General features: G+C 44.6%; 1 protein-coding gene across 2 annotated transcripts in view; it reads left to right on the plus strand.

Moving 5' to 3' along the window:
- VEPH1 (ventricular zone expressed PH domain containing 1) overlaps positions 1–17,593 on the plus strand; it is a 249,409-nt gene that overhangs the window by 224,711 nt on the left and 7,105 nt on the right. The gene's annotated exons all lie outside the window — the stretch shown is intronic.

Genomic DNA, 17,593 nt, shown 5'->3' on the forward strand with positions numbered 1-17,593 from the left:
TGCAAAATAAATCTTTATAAGAAGGAAATGTTGCTGTGCACAGGATTTTAACATCCTATGGATACCCAATTTCAATATTTTACTAAGGGTTTCAATACACACATATACACAGAGTCCATAGTAAATGCACTAAGAACATGTCAGCCTCGATGCGAAATAAACTAAGCTCAGTAACCTAGCACCCTTCAGGGGCTAATTTCTATTCTTTATCTCCCATCCCTTTCCTGATCCTTCTGCCTTATCATATTGGGTTAACAATCTTATCCTGACATAGGGTAAAAGTGTCTGATGGCCTTATACTTGTAGCCAAGCATTAGTCAGCCCATGGTTCTCCACAAACAAATCATCACACATGGGAATGTGTCCTTTTCACTTGGAGAATAAGCTGAGTCAAGCCAGTCTATGGAGCAGAAGCATGGTTTCAAAAGGCAGACTAAAATGAGTAAACCAGTCTCTTATCACTACACCACCTTAAGATAACATTGATTTAAAGAACTTTTATGTAGTTCTAAAATAAAGCGCTTAAAATATTTCAGGAGAGCTGTGGCCATCACCTTGCAGAGTAACCCTAACGTTTTGCTCACCTATATAACTAACGTTAGGAAAGGAAAGAAATGTGTTTTTCAGCCACAAACTCATCTATGTAAATGACATATAGGTGCCTTTAGCAGCCACAGAGAATAAAGTCATCCAATATCTCAAGAGGATGGTAATATTTTGCATAGGTGGGATCTCATCCTTCCCACCTTCTATAGATTACCCTCTTCCCTATTCAGTTTCTTCCTCCCAATTGATTCCTCCCATTGGCTTTTAAACACACTCAAGTGACTTATCCTTTCCTTTTCCTCCACCTACTGCTCTACCTCTCATCCTCTATTTGTTTTTAGTAATAATAAGAATAGCATGGGGCACCTGGGTGGCTCAGTCGGTTGAGCGGCCGACTTCGGCTCAGGTCATGATCTCAGGGTTTGTGAGTTCAAGCCCCGCATCGGGCTCTGCTGACAGCTCAGTCTTCTGATTCTGTGTCTCCCTCTCTCTCTGCCCCTCCTCCACTCGTGCTCTGTCTTTGTCTTGTTATGCCCAGAATTCGTGATCCCCAAAGACCACCAGGGAGCCGAGTCCGATGCAAAAGCAAAGAGCCTTTATTCGAGCTAGCTCGAGCTCAATCCCCTACCTTCACCAACGCAGCGGTGAGATACTGGGGAGAGAGAGCAAGTTCCAAAAGCACAAAGGTTTTATTGGGGTCTAGGGGCAGTTGGTGAGGTAATGGCTGTGGCCTCAGCTGATTGGCTGGGGAAGGGTCAGAGTCCTGTTACGCAGGTCGCCGGGCATGTTTTGATTGGGAAGTTTGGACGGGTGAGTGGGAGGTTACTCAAGGGGAGGAGGCGTGGTCAAGGTGGAGGACACAGAACAAGATGGAGTCAGCCGGGGTAGGTCCGCCCTTTCATTCCCCCCTTGTCATGTAGCTTACAGACCCAATCATGGGACCGGCTGCATTTATGGTGACAAGGGGAACAGAGTTTGGAGGTTTACACAAAGTTCTGGGAACCAAGTGTCCCTGGGGTGGCTCTGGGAGGTCTGATTAAGTATTGTCCCTGAGCTGGTGTCTATGATCTTCCAGGTGATGTTTTGGGGGGCATGGGGACTCCCGGCAGCATGAGCAATGACAAGCAGAGTTAACAGAGTTACCAATATTAGGTGGGCCAAATGCGCTGTAGCTTGAGCTTGAGCGGGTTGTGTTGGTCCCAATTGACGGCCCATCTCGTGACGAAGTCCTTCCAGATCAAGGAGGGGTCCGCTGGCCAAACGTGGGTGTGATGGACCCCGGTCGCGATGCCGTCTACTTTGAGAGTGGTGGGGGTTGTCAGCACCACGATGTAGGGTACCTTCCAGCGCGGCTCGAGGGTCTCTCGGTGGTGCCTCTTGACGTAGACCCAGTCTCCCGGCCTGTACTGATGAGGTGTCAGAGTTGGGCCAGCCTCGTAGATGGCACGGAGGCGCAGCCAAATGTCCTCGTGCGCCCTCTGGAGCCCTCTCAAGGAAAGAAAAAGTTCTTGATCTTTAAACTCAGCAAGAAGTTCAGCTCAAAGGTTGGGAATAATAGGGGGTGGCCTGCCAAACATGATCTCATAGGGAGTAAAACCCAAGGTGTAAGGAGTGTTCCTAACCCGGTAAAGGGCATACGGTAGGAGAGCCACCCAGTCCCCGCCAGTCTCCATGGTTAATTTGGTAAGGGTCTCTTTTAGGGTTCTATTCATTCTTTCTACCTGTCCTGAGCTCTGGGGCCTATAAGCACAATGTAATTTCCAGTTTGCCCCCACCGCCTTGGCTACTGCCTATGTTACCTGTGAGATAAAAGCTGGTCCATTGTCTGATCCTACCATGGCAGGAAAACCATACCTGGGTAAGATGTCTTCTAGTAGCTTCTTAGCCACCGTCTGAGCCATTTCATGCTTGGTTGGGTATGCCTCCACCCAGCCAGAGAAGGTGTCTGTAAATACTAAAAGATATTTATAACCATACTTTCCTGGTTTGACTTCAGTGAAGTCGACTTCCCATTGGGCTCCCGGTCTGGTGCCTCTGAGCCTGGTTCATTTTTTTCATTTGAGGTGGCTCTCGCGTTGGTGAGTTGGCAGGTCTTGCAGGCAGATACAACTTGCTCTATTTTGGTGTCCTGTTGGTGAATCTTGATTCCGGCATGTCGGATTAAGTCTTTTAATTTTCGGGCCCCCATGTGAGTAGACCGATGCATGTGCTCTAATATTGAGACTCCGAGCCGGTCTGGCAGCACGAGCTCCTTGTTAGGTGTATACCACCATCCCTTTATCTCCTGGGCCATGGGGAGTTTCTTGATCCGCTGTAACTCCCCTGGGAGTATTTGGGCTAGTCTGGTAAAACTGGGTCTCCCGGGTCTGGTAGTTGTATGGTCATGGTGGGGACTGAAGTAAGGGCTACTGCCTTGGCTGCCTGCTCAGCCTTCTGATTACCTCTAGCTACTGGGTTATCAGCTTTTTGGTGCCCTTGGCAGTGGATAATGGCTACCTTGGCAGGAAGCCATAAGGCTGTTAGCAGGTTAAGTATCTCCTGCTTATTTTTTATAGTCCGTCCTTCTGCCGTCAGTAACCCCCTCTCCTGATAAATTGCCCCATGAATATGAGCTGTGGCAAACGCATAATGGCTGTCTGTGTAGATGTTAAGCCGTTTTCCAGCTCCCAGCGTCAGCGCCTTGGTGAGGGCTATGAGCTCCACTCGCTGGGCTGACGTTCCAGAGGGTAGAGCCTCCGCCCATACGGTATCCGTTTCGGTGACCACTGCTGCACCCACATACCTGTGTCCGTCTCACACAAAGCTGCTGCCATCAGTGAACCAAGTAGCCTCGGCATCGGGGAGGGGCCAGTCGGTCAGGTCCGTCCAGAATCTATGTACTTGTTCCAAGATTCCCACACGGTCATGTAGTGGAGCACCTAGGTCAGGGTCGGGCAGCAGGGTTGCAGGATTGAGGGCTGCACTGGGGTGGAACCGCACACGTGGAGGGTTGAGTAGGAGGCTCTGGTAATGAGTCATACATGTGTTGCTCATCCATCTATCAGGAGGCTGTTTCAGGACCCCTTCAATAGTGTGTGGGGTCGTGATCCAGATCTCCTGTCCTAGGGTCAGTTTGTCTGCGTCCTTGACTAGGAGTGCTGTCGCCGCAATAATTCTTAGGCATGGCGGCCAGCCGGCAGCCACTGGGTCTAGTTTCTTGGACAGGTAAGCCACCGGGCGGTTCCAAGGGCCTAAGGCTTGAGTTAGAACCCCTTTTGCTATTCCCTTATGTTCGTCTACAAAGAGGTGGAAGGGCTTCGTAATGTCTGGTAGGCCCAGGGCTGGGGCACTTAGGAGGGCCTTTTTTAACTGATTAAAGGAAGTTTCCTCTTTTTCAGCCCATTTAAATGTTTTCCCCTCTTTGGTAGCTTCATATAGGGGCCTGGCGATCTCAGCAAAACCTGGAACCCAGAGGCGGCAGTAGCCGGCTGATCCTAGGAATTCCCTTACTTCGGGAGGTGGGAGTAGGGATCTTTAGGACTGTTTCTTTTCTGGCATCTGATAACCACCGCTGTCTGCCCTCCAGTATATATCCCAGGTAACTTACCCTCTCCCTGCATATCTGAGCCTTCTTCGCAGATGCCCGGTACCCTAAGGCCCCCAGGGTAGCCAGCAGGTCCTGGGTCCCTCGCTCACAGTCTTTGGCCGTGTCGGCAGCAATCAGGATGTCATCTACATACTGTAGGACGGTGAGGCCAGGGTACTCCCTTCTGTACTCACCCAGGTCCTCGTGTAGTGCCTCGTCGAAGATGGTGGGCAAATTTTTGAATCCCTGAGGCAGCCGTGTCCAGGTGAGTTGCCCACTGTAGCCCTCCTCCGGATCATGCCACTCGAAGGCGAACAAGGGTTGGCTCTGGGGCACCAGCGGCAGACTGAAGAAGGCGTCCTTTAAATCTAGTATAGTATACCAGACCCTGGAGGGCGCCAAGGAGCTCAAGAGAGTATATGGGTTGGGAACAGTTGGATGTATGTCCATGACCCTCTTATTTACCTCTCGGAGGTCTTGTACGGGTCGGTAGTCATTTGTGTGAGGTTTTTTGACCGGCAGTAGGGGGGGTGTTCCAGGGAGACTGGCAAGGAACTAGTACCCCTAGTCATCGTAGTCTCCGGATGTGTGGCTGGATCCCCTTCCCGGCCTCCTGAGACATGGGGTATTGTTTGATCCTTACCGGACTCTCTCCTGGCTTGAGCTCTACCAGGACCAGAGTCCTGTAAGTGGCTAGTCCTACCCACCAACCCCCCCCCCCCCCCCCCCGTCGTCTCTGCCCAAACCAAGGGGAATTCTTGTAGCCATCTGTCTATATTATCTCTCTCAGGAGCACCTCCTGGTGGAGGCGGTATTCATCCTCCAGTTTCATGGTCAGGACCTGGATGGGGTGGCCCTTGCCATCGGTGACCTGAGGCCCCCCTTGTCTGAAAGTTATCTGAGCCCCAATCTTGGTCAGTAAGTCCCGTCCTAACAGCGGGTAGGGGCATTCTGGTATTACCATAAAGGAGTGGGATACCTGGCCCGTCCCCAAATCTACTGTTCTTTGGGTAGTCCATGAATACTGGCTCATACCAGTCGTCCCTTGTACCCAAGACTTCTTGCTGGCTAGTTTTCCTTGTGGGGTGCGGAGGACCGAATGTTGTGCTCCGGTGTCGACAAGGAAGTCAACAGGGGTCCCCTCCACTTTAAGAGTTACCCTGGGTTCGGGGAGAGGGTCCAAACCCCGACTCCCCTAATCGCTTAGTTCATCTAGCTCTAGGACTTTTACTCGATCAGTCTTGCTTCCCTTCCCACGAGCCCTTTTCGGACAATCTCGGGCCCAATGCCCTATCTCCTTGCAGTATGCGCACTGATCTTTCTGCAGCCTCTGCTTCCCCCCCACTTGGTGGTTCCTTTACCTTTTCTTGCGTCGTCTGCCAGCTGCCGGAGACGGCGGTCTTGTCCCTCGGGGAAGTCAGCAGTGGTAGCTAGTAGTATTCTGGCCAGGTCTCGAGTCTGCTTACTGCTGGCAGCCGCCATGGCGGGAGCCTGCTTGTCCTCAGGAGGCTCCCAGTTATTATATACCTTTTTGGCTACCACCAGTAAGTTCTGCAGACTTTTTTCTCCTAGTCTATCTATTTTCTGTAATCTTCTCCTAATGTCTATGGCCGATTGGTTTACAAAGGCCATGATAACAGCTGCCTTGCTTTCCAGAGCCTCTGGATCCATGGGGGTATAGGTACAGAATGCCTCCATGATCCGTTCTAAAAAGGCAGCTGGAGATTCATCTTTTCCCTGTTGTACATTTCCTACCTTGGCCAAATTGGTTGGCTTTCTAGCAGCCATTCGGAGACCCCCTCATTAGAGTCTGGCAGTAGACCCGGAGCCTCTCCTTACCTTCTGCCATGTTGAAATCCCACTGGGGCCAAGTTAAGGGGAAGGAGGCATCTATGTGAGTCTGGTTGGTGGTGGGATTCCCGTCTGTGCCCGGAACTAGTTTTTGGGCCCCATTGAGGATTCTTTCTCTTTCTTCAGTCGTGAACAGGACCTGCAAAAGCTGCTGGCAATCATCCCACGTGGGCTGATGGGTAAAAAGAACAGAGTCTAATAAATCAATAAGCCCTGCTGGTTTCTCGGAAAACTTAGGATTCTGAGCTTTCCAATTGTAGAGGTCACTAGTGGCGAAAGGCCAATAGTGATGGGGCTGATTCCCCTCCGCGTCTGGGGGTCCGGTGGCTCTCAGGGGCAGAATAGTGGAGTCGGCGGCAGAGGTGGATTGCTCCCTCCAAGTCCTTTGTCTGGTAAAGGGCGGGCTTCCCACTGGAGCGTTTCCGCCTCCCGCTCTCGGAACAGCATCTGCCTCCCCCGGAGGGGGAGGATGGTGTTCTTCCAGCATCCTAGAGGGGTTATACGGGGAAGGAAAAATTAATTCTTCTTCAGTCCCCCCCTGTAGGACAGGGTAGAGGGGTGTTGAAGCCTGGGTAAGACTTTTCTTGTTTTCCTTCTTCTTTGTCCCCTGCAAAGCAAGAATGGGTTTTGGCTCCAGAGGGAGTGGGGCTAGGAAGGGCTTAAGCCAAGAGGGTGGGTCTTCTATAAGGTCCTGCCAAGTGATAATGTAAGGGAGCTGATCAAGATGGCCCGTCTTAGGCCGAGAGATGATACTCCTGACTCAGTGGATGGTAGGGAGGTCAAAGGTCCCCTCTGGTGGCCATCCGACATTGAAAGTTGGCCACTCGCTAGAACAAAAAACCTGCCACCGGCCTTTTCAGACTTCCACACTGAGGTTGTTAGCTCTTCCCCTCACATCCTTAAAATGATCAATCATAATACTTAGAGGAGTAGTCTGAGTCTGTCCCATAACGTCCGTCCAGTAAGTCCACAGAACAAAACAGAGAAACACAAAAACAGACAAACAGAGGGCCCCTAGAAAGTCTTCCAACTCCATGGAAGCAAAACTGAAAGCTAGCTTAGACCTTTGAGGGGATTCCACATCCCTCCAAAAGGGAGGATCAGAACATCTTCCGAAACTCCCAGCCTGTGTCCTCCAGTGCGTCCACTTAGACTGCGTCGGGCACTACCAGAATTCCAGAAATGAGCTAACACAGAAAAGACAGAACAAACAGACACGAACCGTGGCCAGTGAGGTTCTCCGGGTCGGGGGTCCCTCGGGGATCTTGGGGATCCCTGGCCAAGCCCCCAAATGTTATGCCCAGAATTTGTGATCCCCAAAGACCACCAGGGAGCCGAGTCCGATGCAAAAGCAAAGAGCCTTTATTCAAGCTAGCTCGAGCTCAATCCCCTACCTGCACCAACGCAGCGGTGAGATACCGGGGAGAGAGAGCGACTTCCAAAAGCACGAAGGTTTTATTGGGGTCTGGGGCAGTTGGTGAGGTAATGGCCGTGGCCTCAGCTGATTGGCTGGGGAAGGGCCGGAGTCCTGTTACACAGGTCGCCGGGCATGTTTTTATTGGGAAGTTTGAACGGGTGAGTGGGAGGTTACTCAAGGGAAGGAGACATGGTCAAGGTGGAGGACACAGAACAGGATGGAGTCGGCCGGCGTAGGTCCGCCCTTTCAGTCTCAGAATAAATAAACATTAAAATAAATAAATAAATAAAAATAAACATTGAAAAAAATTTTTTTAAAAATATAAGAATAGCAGCCACCATTTATTGAATATTATTACGAACCAGCTCCATCTTAGGAAATTTACAGACAATACTTCATTTTTTGGGCTATTTATTTATAATTTAGATTCAAATTAATTATTAATTAAGCAATACAGTGTAGTCTTGGTTTCAGGAGTAGAAACTAGTGATTTCATCACTTACATATAGCACCCAGTTCTTGTCTCAACAAGTTCCCTCCTTGATGCCCATCACCCATTTAGCCCATCCCCCCCCATCTACCTCCCCTCTATCAAACTCCCTTTGTTCTCTGTATTTAAGAGTCTCTTATGGTTTGCCTCTCCTCCTCTTTAAACAAAGGGAGGTGTCAATGTTCATTCTGCCTCTCTTTGCATCCTTCTCCATCTGACCTGACTCTACTCTGGCTTCTAAACCCATTGTCTCTGTGGACATGGGAGTTAGGCAAGTCTCTCATGCACTGTGTATGCCACTGTCCTTGCCTTATTGCCTTCTCGCAGCACTCAATTCTGCTGACCAGTTGCTCCTTCTTCCAACATCTTCTCCCTGTAACCGTGTGATGCAGCACTCTGGTCTCCCTCCTACTCTCCAGATACCCCTTCCCAGCCCCCTTTCTGGGCCCACCTTCCTCCATCCAGCTATTCACTGCTGAGAGCCCTCTCCTCCTTGCTGTACACTCTCTCCCCAGCCAGTCTTCACAGGGCCTGCAGCTTCAGCAGCCACTTCTATGAGACAACTCCCAAAGGAGTATCTGCAGTGCAGGCCTCTCCTCCCAACTCTGGATTTACATTTCCCACCGCCTACTTGGCTGCTTCAAAGGCACCTCAGGCTCATTTCATTGGAATTAAATTCATGAGAAGTGTCTATTCATGTTTTCTGCCCATTTCTTCACTGGATTATTTGTTTTTTCTGAGAAACTTAACTGACGACCATGGGGGAGGGGAAGGGAAAAAAAAAAAAGGTTAGAGAGGGAGGGAGCCAAAACATAACAGACTCTTAAAAACTGAGAACAAACCTGAGGGTGGATGGGGGATGGGAGAGAGGAGAGGGTGGGTGATGGGTATTGAGGAGGGCCCCTGTTGGGATGAGCACTGGGTGTTGTATGGAAACCAATTTGACAATAAATTTCATATTTTAAAAAAAAGAAAAAGAAAAAGAATTAAACTCATGATTATCCCTCCCTTGCCCCTGAAAAAGTCTAGGTTTTCTTTTGGCATTTTCTATATGAGTAAACACAACATCAGTCATTCTGCCACACCCGTCAGAGACCCACTGCCCTCTTCCTACCTCCACCCAGTCCCTCACCCAGCATCATGGATTTGACCTTCTCAATGGCTCTCAACTCTGTCTACCTCTCTCCATCACATAGAGTAAGATACCATAACCTCTTACTTAAAATAATGGAAATAGCCTCCTAACTAAGCTACTCTGGACCCTGCCAATCAGCCTCCCACACTGCAGCCAGAATGACCTCTTCAAAACACAAATCTGACAGTGCCTCCCCCACTGCATGAAACCTTACAACAGCCCACAGCTCTTAGCTTAAAGACCAAACTCTATAACATGCCTCTCATAGCCTCACATGCAATGGTAGTGCATAGTACCCATCCATTTCAGTCCCTAGCACACAATGCTCAATAAATATTTACCAAATAAGTGAACATCCAAAGTTTGTATCTTCTCAGAAAATGTTTGGTAAAATTTTTCTCAGGCAAATGGTGACAGAAAACAAATTAATGAATTCACAGTGATTCATTTTCAGAGACAAAGGTATTCATATGATAACATTTCCAGTGTAATTTTCGTATTAGATGTTTTCATTGAATAAACAGTATCTTCTTAAATAAGGTCTTTTCGAAAGCAATATGGGCAATCTTTCTAATTAACAGAAAGTGATGTGTTGTGTGTGTGTTATATGTCTGGTCATGAGCATGAGCATGATGGTATACATGTTATAGATAAAGCTTCCAATGCCAACATTGTAAAACTTCTTTTTTGGGGGCGCCTGGGTGGCTCAGTTGGTTAAGCATCCGACTTCGGCTCAGGTCATGATCTCACGGTCTGTGAGTTCGAGCCCCGCGTCGGGCTCTGTGCTGACAGCTCAGAGCCTGGAGCCTGCTTTGGATTCTGTGTCTCCCTCTCTCTCTGACCCTCCCCCGTTCATGCTCTGTCTCTGTCTCAAAAATAAACATTAAAAAAATTTTTTTTAAATAAAACTTCTTTTTTTGTCAAAAGGTTTGAACCATAACAGATGGAACTTGTGTTAAATCATTCTACAAAAGCATTGTAGACAACACCTTAGGATGTTCTAATATACCAAGAATGTACAGGGAGGTAGGACAATGGCTAGGATGTGCTCAACTTGCACAACCCAAACCAGATGACAAGTATGTCATATCTCTTTTTCCCTGTGCAAGGAAAGCAGCTCTACAGTACACAGTGTGGGAAAGTACTCAACATTTACAACTGTCTAAAATCCTATGGCCAGATTTGCCAGGAAGACCTATCCATGAGATCATATTAATAGAATAGCACTGTGGGACCAACATAAGAAACATGTGTGGAACCCTTTCTTATTCAAAGATCAATCCTGAAATTAAGCAATTATCTTCATTCCTTTCCATCATCTCTGATCTTTTCCCATTGGTCTCTAGCAGTCATTACTAGGCAAGTCTGGGCCAGTCCTCACTGATAGCTTCCCATAAAGGCACAAAGGTGATCGTGGTTACTGCGCACAACTACTGAACAGATTACCTTTTTATCAAGTGGCTTTAGAATTTTTGTTTCACTGATGATACAATAAATAAGCCAAATTCCACAGACATTGATTCTGAGATTTTTTTTTTCTGTAACTCTATTGATTTAAGCCAAGGATATGCGTATTATCTTATACTGCTATCCTATTCTTTAATTTCATAAAAAGATCATAACAATTTTCTATTCATTATTGGTTTTGCAGTTTAACAATTCTGTGTGTTCTATGACCTATTACTGTCATCTGTCATGAGGCTGCTATCATTTCCTAGAAGTTCTTGAGCTACATGAGAATCACCTGGGGATCTTGTTAAAAATGTAAGGTCCCTCTCCCCACCCCAAAATTATGATTCAGTAGCTTTGGGTGGTACCTTGGGATGTGCATTTTAACAAGCCAGTGAATAATTCCAAGCCAGCAAATAATTCTGAAGGTGGTCTTCAGAATACAGTCTGGAAAATATTGTTCTACAAGCTTATAAAATAATAGTTCTGAGACTTCTTTAGATCAATATTTCAGTGACTGGTAGAGAAGCCTAGAGAGCATACTATGTTCTGATGGGTATAAAATTTTGGGGCACCTGGGTGGCTCAGTCGGTTGAGCGTCCAACTTCGGCTCAGGTCATGATCTCACAGTCTGTGAGTTCAAGCCCCGCGTCGGGCTCTGTGCTGACAGCTCGGAGCCTGGAACCTGCTTTGGATTCTGTGTCTCCCTCTCTCTCTGACCCTCCTCCGTTCATGCTCTGTCTCTCTCTGTCTCAAAAATAAATAATAAACATTAAAAAAAATTAAAAAAAAAAAAAAGAAAGCCAAATGGATAATAAGTCTGTGACGGTACTTGGTGGCTTAAAAAAAAAAAAAATTATTAAGGAAGGAAGCCATTCAGTTACATGTGACAATGTCATCAAAGAGCTGCTGTCAAATTGAGTTTTTTTGTCCTATTCTGGACTTCATAGCATCTTGTAGGATGTTTCAAAATCTATGCTGGATTATGCCTCCTCAATCATTCACTACTGGTAAGTAAATATGGCACTCTAAAACACTGGCAGGATATTCACTAGAAACATACCATTTGTTACAATCCTTAGTGATTTCAAAAACCACAGATGCTCAGTTTACTAAATGTGGCTCCTATGCCCTCCTCGTTTTAGTGCTTCTACCCCTCTTTAAGCATTTCCTCTATAATTAGAGTTGGCTTTATTAGAACTGACACACACACATACACACACACACACACACACACACACACACACACACAAATCAGTAAAACCACGGAAGGGAATTCAAGTAAATCTGAGACTCTCCGTGCATACAAAGAAATACCCCACAGACTGTGTAGGAGTTGTAATTCCCAGAAGCAGTAATTTCAAAGGCAAGTTTTTAAAAAGATACTTTTTCTTAGTTCTTATTTAAAAGCTAAGTATTTGAGATGTATATATTTTTTTCTTCCAGAAGATGCCTTCTTTGAAAGGTATTTAACAATTAGGAAAGAATGATTAAGAATTCAAATATCACAAATTAAATTCATGGCAATCTCAGTTATGGGTTATTCCTGCACATCCAATGTTTTCAAGCAAAAGTTACATAAGCCAAAAAGCATACAGTATAATGGATTTCTGAGTCTGAATGGCAGTCATTTTGCAATGTGAATAGTAGTTATATGGGGGTTACCAACTACTGTCCTAAGAACAAGCAGGAAGTCTGGAAGAAGAGGGAGCAACCACAGATGATGTAGAAAACACTCCCAATGCAGCCCAATCCCTACTGGATTGGCTTCAAAATGGCAGTCTTGGTGAATAAATGAACTAGTTATACAAAAACAGAAGAGTTTACCTCCCTTTTGGGACTCTTTGAATTGCCTGTCACATCTTAAGTTCAAAGCCTAAAGTCCTTGAACCTTAAAAGTGTTCCCTGTCTCACTCTGAATTCTCTTGTTATTCCTAATGCTTTCATGTGGATTTTACTTCATTCTTGATTTGAGGGAGGGAGGCAGATTTTATCCTGGAACCATTAGGATATGGTATTTATAAAAAACCATCTGTTCATCATCACAATAAAAGGATGGTGATGATCATTTTATATTGATGATGATATCGTGATCATGATGATAGTAGCTACTACTTATTTATCCCTTACCATGTACCAGACATTTGGTTAAGGTTAGCCTTAAAGACACTTTTGTGTCCCTTTATTTATGATGCATGAAATCCACTTGGGAATGGATGGTGAACAGCAAAATACAAGCTGAATTTCAGACCCTCCTCACCACCTTGGCTGAGTGCTCTTGTGCGGTGAACAACCTGCACAGCCATTTGTGGTGGCCCTGTGGCTAAGCATTACAACTCTAGAGGATAAAGCTGAAGTTCAGTGATTTAGCTTGCACAAGACCAGTCAGTTGTTAAGTAGCAGATTCTGAACTTCGGCTGAGGTCTGGCTCCAAAATCACTGTCCTTACCCCATAAACTATAGGCCTATATCAGAGAAACTTTTTGGTATAGCTCTGTATGATCTATTATAGTGGTGAGTAAACATGACATTCAACACGCTATGTTTAAATAAATTATAAATGGCTAACGACATATTCAGAATTGCAACAAACCTTAAAATAAGATGGAGACCTTGAAACACTGACCTCTAGTGCACTTGAGATAAAAGGGATTATATGACTACAGAAATTATTATTTTTCATTATGTTCTATCACAAAGCATCAGATTCCATTTTGCACAATGTCCAAAGATCTTTAGGCTTAATCTTTCCCTGACTCTCACACCTCATCTCCTGCCCTCAAAGTCCCACCAGGCTTCCATCACATAGAATGAATTAGTTGCTAGTATGCATTGCATGACTCCTATCTAAGCCTTGCCCTTTTGCATATAGCTTTGGCTTTTTGTTTTTTTCAGGATATCTTTTCTTCCTTTACCTTCCTTATTGTTATTTATTCTTCAGAATTCAGCTCAGACACATTTATTCCAGATGAAGCTTTCCTGCTTCTTCTGCCCCAGTTAGGAGGTACCCCTCCAGTGTGTTCCAGTCTCCACTACCTCCGACTTTCAGTTACACTTGACCACTAGGGACAAAGGCAGATGATCACAGGGAGGAAGCAGAGTGAGGTAGGGTTATTTGTTCCCACATTCCCCTCTGCTTGGTTGCTGCAGGCTGACCGTCCCGTGCCCAAGGCCACAGCTTATGACAAACAGTGTTCTCCATATAAGTTTCCCTCCAAGTCCTAACTATTACTCTCCCCTTTCCTCTTCATGCAGAGGGTGTTATGCCTCCCCATGGTTCCTGGCCCCAGAGTATTATGGTGCTTTTCCTGCACCTTGCCCACATCTGTGTAAATAGCCCCTTTATTAAGTCCTTCAATTACCCAGCTTGAGGTGTCCTCTATTTCCTGCTGAGACTCTTCTTGACATATAACTGATCCCATCTGGGGCCCAGGAGGCCTCATGCCTATGCTGGCTGGACCCACACGGACTCTAGGCCCCTGCTTAGTTCTTAAGAAAAGCAAAGTCCTTTCTAACAAATATTCAAAAGGACCTTCAATTAAAGTCCAATATGACCTCACCATGACAGTTTGATACCCAATCTCTTTCCTGGATCTTACACCTAGAAAATCTTGAATTGCCTTCACACCCTCAGCCTTCCACATATGGCTTTCTTCCAAAGCAACAGTTTTATAAATTTGCTCGTGTGCTCATGGATCTTTCCAGATTTTTAGGTTCTTTTCTTTTCATGTGCTTTCCCTTACACACCCTTCTTGTACCTCAGTCCTTTTCTGCCCTCTTCCTAGAATACCCTCTCTCCTTTCCTTAGCCAAGACCCAGCTGCCTGGTCACCTCCTCCCAGCCACAAGTAGAATTTCCTGACTTTGAGTATTGTAGTGCTTGATTTTTACCTCTCCAGTGGCACTGTATAATTTGTAAAATGCTTTACCTCCACCTACAAGATGATAAATTCAAGCTCTCTCTGAGCTGAGCTTTGTAACTCCATCAGATCCAAACACAGTACTTTACAACTTATCTGTGAACAAAAGTATGTATGCGATGGCTGGATAGCTGATAGATAAACAGAGAGGTATTCTTTATTGCATTACTCTTTCTGCTGTAGGGCTTCTCAGCTTTAAGGTATCTGTCTGGCATTACTTCACTCTTAATCATCCACTTCATGCTGAGTAAGATTAGCATCTTCAAAATTCATTTTTTATCAACATAAATATCTTCAACTCTTCGTGCACAAAAGAAATACAGTTAATGTATAAACATTTATATTGACCCTCAGAAAGACTTTTAAGTTGATAAACACAATAACAGTTTGGGTTCCAGTTGCACAAGAGAAATCAGTTTAATATTCCATAGCTATTCAGCCACTGACATTTAAAAAAAAGAACAAATCCGGGGTGCCTGGGTGGCTCAGTTTGTTAGGCGACTGACTTTGGCTCGGTTCATGATCTCACAGTTTGGGAGTTCACGCCCCGTGTCGGGCTCTGTGCTGACAGCTCAGAGGCTGGAACCTACTTCAGATTCTGTCTCCCCCTCTCTCTACCCCTCCCTTGCTCATGCTCTGTGTCTCTCTGTCTCTCAATAATAAATAAACGTTAAAAAAAATTTTTAAAAAAAGAAAAAATCCAGGTTGGTAGATAATGTCTTAGCCACATTGTGATGCTTTAAATGAAATAATGCATTAATTGGCAAGAAAGAAGATGATCCTGTGTGTGTTCCATGCAAACAAGAGAGTTTCGAATACATGATTGTTCTCTCATAGTCATATTCCACATGTTATTTTTCAAATCGAATATAAACACCCTTTGAAAGAGTTCATTCCCTGATTTGATCACGAAGAGACGGTGTTATCATGAGAATTATTGCTTACAAGGACATGATATGGGCAATAGACCTAGTAAAATGACACACGACCTCTGGTGCATATGCCAGACATACTTGCAAAAACAAAAATTAAGATGTGGGATAGTAGCTGCAAAAAACTTTAAGTCTTTTCTTTTTTTTTTTTTTTTTTTGCCTTTTGAAACTATTATTAACTTAATCCTACAGCTACAAATAGCCTGGATTTTATGAAATTATCTGAAGCTGACTTTGATGCATAAATTTGGGCCCTAACATGAAACTTGTTTAAAGTTCTGCTAACATTTCCTTCCTACAACCCTTTCCATGGACTTTTTCCCTGAGGTAGTTTTGGCTGGGCTACAATGAAAAGTCTCTGCTTAGTAGCACTTCTTGATAGTCCTCTATCCTTTTGTGCCCAAGTAAGCCTTTCATTTTGTCTTGAGTCTTTCATGATCGTTATTGTCATATGGTCATTATGTAGGTCTGTGGGTATGATATGCTACCCACTCCATGTCTCAAACAATTCCTTCAGCTGTTTGCCAAGTGCTTCTTGCAAACTTTTGTCACATACTCTTCAAGTGCAACATTTGGATCTGCCTTGAAGAGAAGTACTTGAAGTTAATCCCCTAGGTCAGATCCAGAAGGATTCATGTGCTTTAATATTACCTAAATCAACCATGATTTCAAATCAGGTCAGATATCATGATGATTTCAAATGCTTCTTTGAGTAAACATGGAAGACAGAGACTAGAAAAATGTACTCTTATGAAGGCATTACATTAAGTCATCTTGCCATTAAAACCATAGTAAGAAAGAAATGTGATTACAAACTATGAGGTAGTCTTCAATAAAAGCGGGAGATGGAGGAGAAAGTAGTGCTACTTACCTCATGTCCTCACATAAGTTTCTTAATTTTGAATTGTGATCTCAACATTTTTTTAAAGTAGGTGGGATCGAGCTGATCAGAAAACTGCATTTGAAAGGACTCCAATCTAACTCTTCTGAATTCTTATGCAAAAATCCTTGAACATTAATAATTAGGTTAGCAATTTTTCTCTACTGTGAAAGCATAGGAAATGGATGTTTTCGTTTAGGAAAGATTTTAATGTAAATTCTGGCCTGGGTTTTTCATTGTTTGTTAGAGTTTGTTTTCTTCTTCTTGGATCTCCCCTTGGACCTTCCGTTCCTTCTGTCAGACAGGCTGCTGCCCCCTTCATGACTCAGCAGCACGCTGTGAGTAAACACTGAATCTTTGGTCCAGGCCCACACTGGGAGGCTCTTCTGACTCTCTAGGACATACAGAACAGTGAAGACAGAGCATCTGCAGTAACTGCAGAGTGTGGAGGTTGCACAAAGGAAGCAAACACTGTTTATGGAGAATTTAAATATGCAAAGAGCATTATTGTCTTTAAGAATACTCTAAATCAAATGATCTCTAGCAAAGCAAAACAGAACACTGATATCATTTTCTTGTATCTATTGTCAATACTGCTTGAGTTCCTGCTTTCCCTATGCTCTGCTGTGCACATTACGAGCCACCATGAAGTTGCTCTAGAGATGGGAGACACCTCTCAACACTGACGTCTCAGAATAAAGGTCCCTTTGAATGTCCAAGCTCTTTCTTAACAACATATGTGCATGTGCACCAATCCTGCTTCATTTTCATCATAGCCCTGTCACTATCTAACAATATATTTGATAATGTTTTCAGTTTTTAATTTGGGGTTGACAATGGAACATCCAATTGAAGAGTCATCAGACAGGAAGGAAACATGGCCAAACTAGCCTTAGTAGAATTTTGTTTATGGAAACTATGTATTTCATATATTTCATCATTCTTATCCTGAAAATGCTGTCAAGGTGGACAAATCCTCCTTATCTAAGGTAGTTACTTGACTTTTACTAGAAAACAGAAATGGTAGGATAGGAAGGCTAGGTTTTATTTGCATGGTCAAACAGGCACTGTCTAAATTTCCAAATGAAGGAACACATTTCATTACTTTCAAAGTGCTATGAAAATTGAACATAATATATATATATAAGTAAGTATTGTCATAGTCCCCAGAAATCAGATGCTTTCGTATGAATTTGGAGAGTGAATCTTATGTAGTTGGCAAAAGAAATGGAATTCTTTAGTTGAACATTGTAACTTCTGATATTGTAACAAATCTAACTCTATGATGTGCAATCATATGCATTCTACTTCACTATAAAATAAACCTTTCCGTTCAACAAATATTAGTAAATTCCCTATATCTGCCAGGCACTGTATTAGATGCCTGGTGATACATGAGTGAACAAAGC

The sequence above is a fragment of the Prionailurus bengalensis genome, chromosome C2 (genome assembly GCF_016509475.1).
Source record: "Prionailurus bengalensis isolate Pbe53 chromosome C2, Fcat_Pben_1.1_paternal_pri, whole genome shotgun sequence".
Classification (NCBI taxonomy): Eukaryota; Metazoa; Chordata; class Mammalia; order Carnivora; family Felidae; genus Prionailurus; species Prionailurus bengalensis.